Below are 10,216 nucleotides of genomic sequence, written 5' to 3'. Positions count from 1 at the left end.
CTCCTCCCTCTTGCGTCTCCCTCCCTCCCACCCTCCCTATCCCACCCATCCAGGTGGTCACAAGGCACCGAGCTGATCTCCCAGTGCTATGCGGCTGCTTCCCAATAGCTATCTATTTTACGTTTGGTAGTGTATATATGACCCTGCCACTCTCTCACTTTGTCACAGCTTACCCTTCCCCCTCCCCATATCCTCAAGTCCATTCTCTAGTAGGTCTGTGTCTTTATTCCCATCTTACACCTCAGTTCTTCATGACATTTTTTTTCTTTGATTCCATATATATGTGTTAGCATACGGTATTTGTCTTTCTCTTTCTGACTTACTTCGCTCTGTATGACAGAGTCTAGGTCCATCCACCTCACTACAAATAACTCCGTTTCATTCCCTTTTATGGCTGAGTAATATTCCATTGTATATATGTGCCACATCTTCTTTATCCATTCATCTGTCAGTGGACACTTAGGTTGCTTCCATGTCCTGGCTATTGTAAATAGAGCTGCAGTGAACATTTTGGTACATGACTCTTTGAATTACGGTTTTCTCAGGGTATATGCTCAGTAGTGGGATTGCTGGGTCGTATGGTAGTTCTATTTGTAGTTTTTTAAGGAACTTCCATGCTGTTCTCCATGGTGGCTGTACCAATTCACAATCCCACCAGCAGTGCAAGAGTGTTCCCTTTTCTTCACACCCTCTGCAGCATTTATTGTTTCTAGATTTTTTGATAATGGCCATTCTGACCGGTGTGAGATGATATCTCATTCTAGTCTTGATATGCATTTCTCTAATGATTAATGATGTTGACATTCTTTCATGTGTTCGTTGGCAATCTATATATCTTCTTTGGAGAAATGTCTATTTAGGTCTTCTGCCCATTTCTGGATTGGGTTGTTTGTTTATTTGTTATTGAGCTGCATGAGCTGCTTATAAATTTTGGAGATTAATCCTTTGTCAGTTGCTTCATTTGCAAATATTTTCCCCCATTCTGAGGGTTGTCTTTTGGTCTTGTTTATGGTTTCCTTTGCTGTGCAAAAGCCTTGAAGTTTCATTAGGTCCCACCTGTTTATTTTTGTTTTTATTTCCATTTCTCTAGGAGGTGGGTCAAAAAGGATCTTGCTGTGATTTATGTCATAGAGTGTTCTGCCTATGTTTTCCTCTAAGAGTTTGATGGTGTCTGGCCTTACATTTAGGTCTTTAATCCATTTTGAGCTTATTTTTGTGTATGGTGTTAGGGAGTGTTCTAATTTCATTCTTTTACATGTACCTGTCCAGTTTTCCCAGCACCACTTATTGAAGAGGCTGTCCTTTCTCCACTGTACATTCCTGACTCCTTTGTCAAAGATAAGGTGACCATATGTGTGCAAGTTTATTTCTGAGCTTTCTATCCTGTTCCATTGATCTATATTTCTGTTTTTGTGCCAGTACCATACTGTCTTGATTACTGTAGCTTTGTAGTATAGTCTGAAGTCAGGGAGCCTGATTCCTCCAGCTCTGTTTTTCATTCTCAAGATTGCTTTGGCTATTCGGGGTCTTTTGTGTTTCCATACAAATTGTGACATTTTTTGTTCTAGTTCTGTGAAAAATGCCAGCGGTAGTTTGATAGGGATTGCATTGAATCTGTAGATTGCTCTGGGTAGTAGAGTCATTTTAACAATATTGATTCTTCCCATCCAAGAACATGGTATATCTCTCCATCTATTTGTATCATCTTTAATTTCTTTCATCAGTGTCTTATAATTTTCTGCATACAGGTCTTTTGACTACTTAGGTAGGTTTATTCCTAGATACTTTATTCTTTTTGTTGCAATGGTAAATGGGAGTGTTTTCTTGATTTCACTTTCAGATTTTTCATCATTATTGTATAGGAATGCCAGAGATTTCTGCGCATTAATTTTGTATCCTGCTACTTTACTAAATTCATTGATTAGCTCTAGTAGTTTTCTGGTAGCATCTTTAGGATTCTCTATGTATAGTATCATGTCATCTGCAAACAGCGACAGCTTTACTTCTTCTTTTCTGATTTGGATTCCTTTTATTTCCTTTTCTTCTCTGATTGCTGTGGCTAAAACTTCCAAAACTATGTTGAATGAGAGTGGTGAGAGTGGGCAAACTTGTCTTGTTCCTGATCTTAGTGGAAATGGTTTCAGTTTTTCACCATTGAGGACAATGTTGGCTGTGGGTTTGTCATATATGGCCTTTATTATGTTGAGAAAAATTCCCTCTATGCCTACTTTCTTTAGGGTTTTTATCATAAATGGGTGTTGAATTTTTTTGAAAGCTTTCTCTGCATCTATTGAGATGATCATATGGTTTTTCTCCTTCAATTTGTTAATATGGTGTATCACGTTGATTGATTTGCATATATTGAAGAATCCTTGCATTCCTGGAATAAACCCCACTTGATCATGGTGTATGATCCTATTAATGTGCTGTTGGATTCTGTTTGCTAGTATTTTGTTGAGGATTTTTGCATCTATGTTCATCAGTGATATTGGCCTGTAGTTTTCTTTCTTTGTGACATCCTTGTCTGGTTTTGGTATCAGGGTGATGGTGGCCTTGTAGAATGAGTTTGGGAGTGTTCCTCCCTCTGTTATATTTTCAACGAGTTTGAGAAGGAAAGGTGTTAGCTCTTCTCTAAATGTTTGATAGAATTCGCCTGTGAAGCCATCTGGGCCTGGGCTTTTGTGTGTTGGAAGATTTTTAATCAGTTTCAATTTCAGTGCTTGTGAATTGTCTGTTCATATTTTCTATTTCTTCCTGATTCAGTTTTGGCAGGTTGTGCATTTCTAAGAATTTGTCCATTTCTTCCAGATTGTCCATTTTATTGGCATAGAGTTGCTTTTAGTAATCTCTCATGATCTTTTGTATTTCTGCAGTGTCAGTTGTTACTTCTCCTTTTTCATTTCTAATTCTATCGAGTCTTCTCCCTTTTTTTCTTGATGAGTCTGGCTAATGGTTTATCAATTTTGTTTATCTTCTCAAAGAACCAGCTTTTAGTTTTATTGATCTTTGCTATCATTTCCTTCATTACTTTTTCATTTATTTCTGATCTGATCTTTATGATTTCTTTCTTTCTGCTAACTTTGGGGTTTTTTTGTTCTTTCTCTAATTGCTTTAGGTGCAAGGTTAGGTTGTTTATTCGAGATGTTTCCTGTTTCTTAAGGTAGGATTGTATTGCTATAAACTTCCCTCTTAGAACTGCTTTTGCTGCATCCCATAGGTTTTGGGTCGTCGTGTCTCCATTGTCATTTGTTTCTAGGTATTTTTGATTTCCTCTTTGATTTCTTCAGTGATCACTTCGTTATTAAGTAGTGTATTGCTTAGCCTCCATGTATTTGTAATTTTTACAGATCTTTTCCTGTAATTGATATCTAGTCTCATAGCATTGTGGTCGGAAAAGATACTTGATACAATTTCAATTTTCTTAAATTTACCAAGGCTTGATTTGTGACCCAAGATATGATCTATCCTGGAGAATGTTCCATGAGCACTTGAGAAAAATGTGTATTGTGTTGTTTTTGGGTGGAATGTCCTATGAATATCAATTAAGTCCATCTTGTTTAATGTATCACTTAAAGCTTGTGTTTCCTTATTTATTTTCATTTTGGATGATCTGTCCATTGGTGAAAGTGGGGTGTTAAAGTCCCCTAGTATGAATGTGTTACTGTCGATTTCCCCTTTTACGGCTGTTAGTATTTGCCTTATGTACTGAGGTGCTCCTATGTTGGGTGCATAAATATTTGCAATTGTTATATCTTCTTCTTGGACTGAGCCCTTGATCATTCTGTAGTGTCCTTCTTTGTGTCTTCTAATAGTCTTTATTTTAAAGTCTATTTTGTCTGATATGAGAATTGCTACTCCAGCTTTCTTTTGGTTTCCATTTGCATGGAGTATCTTTTTCCATCCCCTTACTTTCAGTCTCTATGTGTCTCTAGGTCTGAAGTGGGTCTCTTGTAGACAGCATATATATGGGTCTTGTTTTTGTATCCATTCAGCCAGTCTGTGTCTTTTGGTGGGAGCATTTAGTCCATTTACATTTAAGGTAATTATCGATATGTATGCTCCTATTCCCATTTTCTTAATTGTTTTGTGTTTGTTATTGTAGGTCTTTTCCTTCTATTGTGTTTCCTGCCTAGAGAAATTCCTTTAGCATTTATTGTAAAGCTGGTTTGGTGGTGCTGAACTCTCTGAGCTTTTGCTTGTCTGTAAGGATTTTAATTTCTCCATCAAATCTGAATGAGAACCTTGCTGGGTAGAGTAATCATGGTTGTAGGTTTTTCTCCTTCATCACTTTAAATATGTCCTGCCACTCCCTTCTGGCTTGCAGAGTTTCTGCTGAAAGATCAGCTGTTAACCTTATGGGGATTCCCTTGTGTGTTATTTGTTGTTTTTCCATTGCTGCTTTTAATATGCTTTCTTTGTATTTAATTTTTGATAGTTTGATTAATATGTGTCTTGGAGCGTTTCTCCTTGGATTTATCCTGTATGGTACTCTCTGTGCTTCCTGGATTTGATTAACTATTTCCTTTCCCATATTAGGGAAGTTTTCAACTATAATCTCTTCAAATATTTTCTCAGTCCCCTTCTTTTCTCTTCTTCCTCTGCGACCCCTATAATTCGAATGTTGGTGCGTTTAATGTTGTCCCAGAGGTCTCTGAGACTGTCCTCAGTTCTTTTCATTCTTTTTTCTTTATTCTGCTCTGCAGTAGTTATTTCCACTATTTTATCTTCCAGGTCACTTATCTGTTCTTCTGCCTTAGTTATTCTGCTATTGATCCCATCTAGAGTATTTTTAATTTCATTTATTGTGTTGTTCATCATTGCTTGTTTCATCTTTAGTTATTCTAGGTCCTTGTTAAATGTTTCTTGCATTTTGTCTATTCTATTTCCAAGAGTTTGGATCATCTTTACTATCATTATTCTGAATTCTTTTTCAGGTAGACTGCCTATTTCCTCTTCATTTGTTAGGTCTGGTGGGGTTTTTTTCGTTTTGTTTTCTTTGTTTGTTTTTGCGGTACGCGGGCCTCTCGCGCTCTGGCCTCTCCCATTGCGGAGCACAGGCTCTGGACGTGCAGGCCCAGCGGCCATGGCCCATGGGCCCTGCCGCTCCATGGCATGCGGGATCCTCCAGGACCAGGGCACAAACCTGCGTCCCCTGCATCGGCAGGCGGACTCCCAACTTCTGTGCCACCAGGGAAGCCTGGTCTGGTGGGTTTTTATCTTTCTCCTTCATCTGCTGTGTGTTTTTCTGTCTTCTCATTTTGCTTATCTTACTGTGTTTGTGGTCTCCTTTTTGCAGGCTGCCGGTTCATAGTTCCCGTTGTTTTTGGTGTCTGTCCCCAGTGGCTAAAGTTGGTTCAGTGGGTTGTGTAGACTTCCTAGTGGAGGGGACTAGTGGCTGTATTTTGGTGGATGAGGCTGGATCTTGTCTTTCTGGTGGGCAGGTCCACGTCTGGTGGTGTGTTTTGGGGTGTCTGTGGACTTATTATGATTTTAGGCAGCCTCTCTGCTAATGGGTGGGGTTGTGTTCCTGTCAGCTAGTTGTTTGGCATAGGGTGTCCAGCACTGTAGCTTGCTGGTCATTGAGTGAAGCTGTGTGCTGGTGTTGAGATGGAGATCTCTGGGAGATTTTCGCCGTTTGATATTATGTGGAGCTGGGAGGTCTCTTGTGGACCAGTGTCCTGAAGTTGGCTCTCCCACCTCAGAGGCACAGCACTGACTCCTGGCTGCAGCACCAAGATACTTTCATCCACACGGCTCAGAATAAAAGGGAGAAAAAGTAGAAAGAAAGGTGGAAAGAAAGAAAGAGTATAAATTAAAATAAAATTATTAAAGTAAAAAATAATTATTAAAAAAAAATTTTTTTAAAGAAAAACAAAAACGGACGGATAGAACCCTAAGACAAATGGTGAAAGCAAAGCTATACAGACAAAATCTCACACAGAAGCATACACATATACACTCACAAAAAGAGGAAAAGGGGAAAAAATCATAGATCTTGCTCTCGAAGCCCACCTCCTCAATTCCAGATGATTCATTGTCTATTCATGTATTCCACAGATGCAGGGTACATCACGTTGATTGTGGAGCTTTAATCCGCTGCTCCTGAGGCCGCTGGGAGAGATTTCCCTTTCTCTTCCTTGTTCTCACGGCTCACAGGGGCTCAGCTTTGGGTTTGGCCCCGCCTCTGCGTGTCGGCGGAGGGCGTCTGTTCTTCGCTCAGACAGGACAGGGTTAAAGGAGCAGCTGACTCGGGGGCTCTGGCTCACTCAGGCCGGGGGGAGGGAGGGGTGCGGATGCGGGGCGGGCCTGCAGCGGCAGAGGCCACAGGGACGTTACACCAGCCTGAGGCGCGCCGTCCGTTCTCCCGGGTAAGTTGTCCCTGGGTCACAGGACCAGAGCTCAGGATCTTAATCACCATGTACAGCTCCCTTTTTAGACAGGATGTAGTTTTGGATATATTTATTTAGGGTTCTATTGAGGCAACTAGTGGAGATCTTGAGAAGGCAGAGAGGTGTGTGTGTGTGTGTGTGTGTGTAGTATATTTATGTGTATATATTTGCATATATACATATATATTTCAAATTTTTCTTGTGAGATAATTTAGAATTGTAACTCTATCATCTTTTTTATAGGTCAGAATTTCAAAAAAAGGGCATTTGATTGAGTCATGAATCTAAATTATGTCTCACAAGGAAATTCTGGGAGCCAATTCAGATGTCAAGGAATTGGGGGTTCTTTTTAATGGAAATGATCAGATAAATAATAAACACATTGAGCATGTATTATGTGACTGACCTAAATCTAGGCCCTTTACATGCGTTATCTCCATCTAAGACTAACCTTATTATAATTTATTGTTACCTTCACTTGACAGATAAATGTTCAAGTCCTAAAGAGGTAATTTGCTGGAGATAACACAGCTTCACTTGCAGAAATGAAGTCTGTGTGCACAGTTTGCAGGGGTATGAGGTGGAGTCCCTCTTCCCAGGTCACCTTTGGCGGAATGAGGGCATCTGAGTGTGGCACTGCTCAGAGAGTCCTCTGGGTCCAGAGCAAGTCCCCTGGTGAGTGGTATAGGCGGGTTCCCCAGTCCTCTCCAGGCACGGCCCTGGCCAAAAAATTGCTGGTTTTCCTCCTTACTCTGGATGAGCGTGATACGACTTTCCTTTCAAGAGCTGTGCTAAGGCTCCCCACCCCAGTACACTGACAAGGAGCCTTGTACTTCTCTGCCCTCATCTTGACCTCCCTCCATGTGACTAGGTAAACAAGCAAGAATAAACATAAAACAAGCAAACATATAAAACAAACACACAATATATATATCCTTAGTGCTTCTGGATTTGTAATAACTTCCCAAAAGACTTCATGGATAAAACAACTCAACTGGTAAGAATCATTCATTCCTGCATTCATTGATTTTGCTTTATATATTGATTATCAACTAGAGCCTGTTCTGGGTGTTGGGGATTACAGTGGGGAACAAAATAGGATTACAGTGGGGAAGAAAACATAACTCTTTCATGGACCTCATATTCTAGTTGGGAGGTGATATGATAATTAAATATATGTCTAACAGTGATAAATGCCATGGAAAAAAGCAAGCAGGTAAGTGCAAAAAGAAATGCAGGAGAGCCAGGCCAGGTGCTATTTTAACAGGGGGTTGGGAAAAGGCTATCTCTCTGATATATTTTGGGCAGAAATTTGAAAGTAGTGAAGGGCTAACTTACATACTTACCCAAGGAAAGAACATTCCAGGAAGTATTTCAGCAAGTGCAAAAGCCCTGAGGTTGAAGTTTGCTTATCATATGCAAGGAAGATAAAGGAGGCAGAGTGAACAGATGGGAGAAGAGAATGACGCCAGAGAAGTGATGGCACGGGAAGCAGGGAGATCACCTGATGCTTTGTAGGGCAAAGCAAGGACTTTGACTTTACTTGCATATGGGAAACGACCTGAAGGTTTTGAACAGGGTGGTCACATGATCTGACATTTTAACAGGCTCTTCCTGGCTGCTATGCTGGAAAGAGACTTTCCCAAGCTGGGAGGTGTTACCAGGCAGAAACAGGGTTTCTGGTTAAGAAGTGATGGTGATGATCCGCATGAGAAATGAAGGTGTCATGGCCCAGACTGGTGGTGATGGAGGTGATAAAAAGGAGTCAGCTCTAGATGTATTTTGAAGACAGAACCAAAAGGATTTGCCAACGGACTGGCTGTGAAAAGTAGGAGAAGAAAAGATCATCCAAGATTTCTGGCCTGAGCCATCAGTGATGGGGAATGGAATGTGAGATCTCAGTTTTGGACGTGTTAACTTTGAGATGCCTATCAGATATCAAAAAGGAGGTGTTGAGTAGACAAGGTTATTTATAGTCTGTGGTTTAGAAGAGAGGTCCTGGCAAGAAATAAAAATGTCTCATCTTTAGAGTACTTATAGTATTTAAAGCTACGTCACTAAATGTACTTAGAAAGAAAATATAATTAAAATGTGAATAATATGTGTAATATACATTAGCTTAAGGAATCTTACATTATCTCTGCAAAGTAAGTGGTATTTATCTCATTTTACAAATGAGAAATGCAGCAAGATCGAGTGACTTACCTAAATTAATTCAAGTAGGAAATGACAAAGTGGATCTCATATCCAAGACCCCTGGTTTCAAACCACACTCCTTCAGTGTAAATGCATTGATCATTGTGTGCTCTGGACACCACAGCTTCTCCTAAGTACATGTTCTTTTCTCACCTGAGTTGGGAAGTGTTCTTAGGCACCAACCCCCTTATGTGCAAAACATTTGAGAGAGGCTGCTGAAGGGTAAGAACCATTGCTTTAACATCCTCAGCCCATCTCCTTTCACACTGAGTCCCCTGCCTTGCAAAGTACCCAGGAGGGACTGCGAGAAAGGCCACTGGAGCTGAATGATTTTGTTGCAGAAAGAAATGACCAAAGAGTTTTACGCACATCCCAAAGCTGAACCTCCCTAAAGTTTATAGCTGATGCTAAAAGGCCAGGCTTATCCTAGAGGCTGCTGTGAGTAACGGGATGCAGGACTGGTAGTAGAACACGTCTGACTCCCTGGAGGTGGTGCCATGTGTGGCAGGGCTGCTTCCAGCCCAGTCTCTCCAGCGGCGGCTCCCTTTGCTTCCTAACCTGGATTGCCTTGTGGGATTCTTGGGTTTGGTTGATTATACCTCTCTCTCTTTCTCCTGAATGCACCACTTTTTAGTGTTCACAGCTCTTAATTAATATAGACCTCTCTCCCTGAACAGCTGCTGGCATCTTTAGTGACATTATGGATTTTCTTTCTCAATTGCTCTGGAGCCACCCCGAGGCTATTAATTTGGGCTATTGGCCTTGGGTGATTTCAAAACCCATATTGATAATGCTGAGGCTGTGCTGGCTGCCTGCTACATGGGCTGTAAGTAAACAAGTGGTAGCCTTCTCTGTTATTTCTGCTGCAGCCTGAGTTTTCTGGGGTGCTCCCTGGGAGCCAAGCTAGGTCAGGTCACTGTTAAAGGAATCCTGCTCCACAATTTGGAGCCAATATCTGGCTTTCACAATGGTAAAAATAACACTAATCATAATGACAATAATGATAAATTAACATATAGGCAGACCTCAGAGGTTGTGGGGTCTGTTCTAGACCACCATGGTAAAGCAAATATTGCAATAAAGCAAGTCACATAAATTTTTTGGCTTCCCAGTGCATATAAAAGTTATGTTTACACCATACTGTAGTCTATTAAGTGTGCAATAGCTTTTTGTCTAAAGAGAATACATACTTTAATAAAAATTATTTCTAAAAAATGCCAAAACAATTAAAATAGTAACATCAAAGATCACTGATCACAGATCACCATAACAAATATAATAATAACGAACAAGTTTGAAATATCATGACAACTACCAAAATGTGACACAGAGACATGAAGTGAGCAAATGGTATTGGAAAAATGACTGGGATAGATATGCTAGACATAGGGCTGCCACAACTTTCAATTCATAAAAAAAATGCAGTAGCTGAGAAGTGCAATTAAGTGAAGAGCAATAAAATGAGCTATGTCTATAGTAAATGAACAATATTTTATTACTAATAATGTTAATTAGTATTGATTAATAATAAACCTACCTAAGGAGGTAAAAGACCTGTACTTGGAAAATTATAAGACACTGATGAAAAAAATTGAAGATGACACAAACAGATGGAAAGATATACCATGTTC

Source organism: Monodon monoceros, unplaced genomic scaffold, assembly GCF_005190385.1.
Source record: "Monodon monoceros isolate NGI ecotype Baffin Bay Population unplaced genomic scaffold, NGI_Narwhal_1 Super_Scaffold_4, whole genome shotgun sequence".
In the NCBI taxonomy this organism is placed as follows: domain Eukaryota; kingdom Metazoa; phylum Chordata; class Mammalia; order Artiodactyla; family Monodontidae; genus Monodon; species Monodon monoceros.
The sequence above is the reverse complement of the archived record's forward strand: the minus strand, read 5'-3'. Positions refer to the sequence as shown.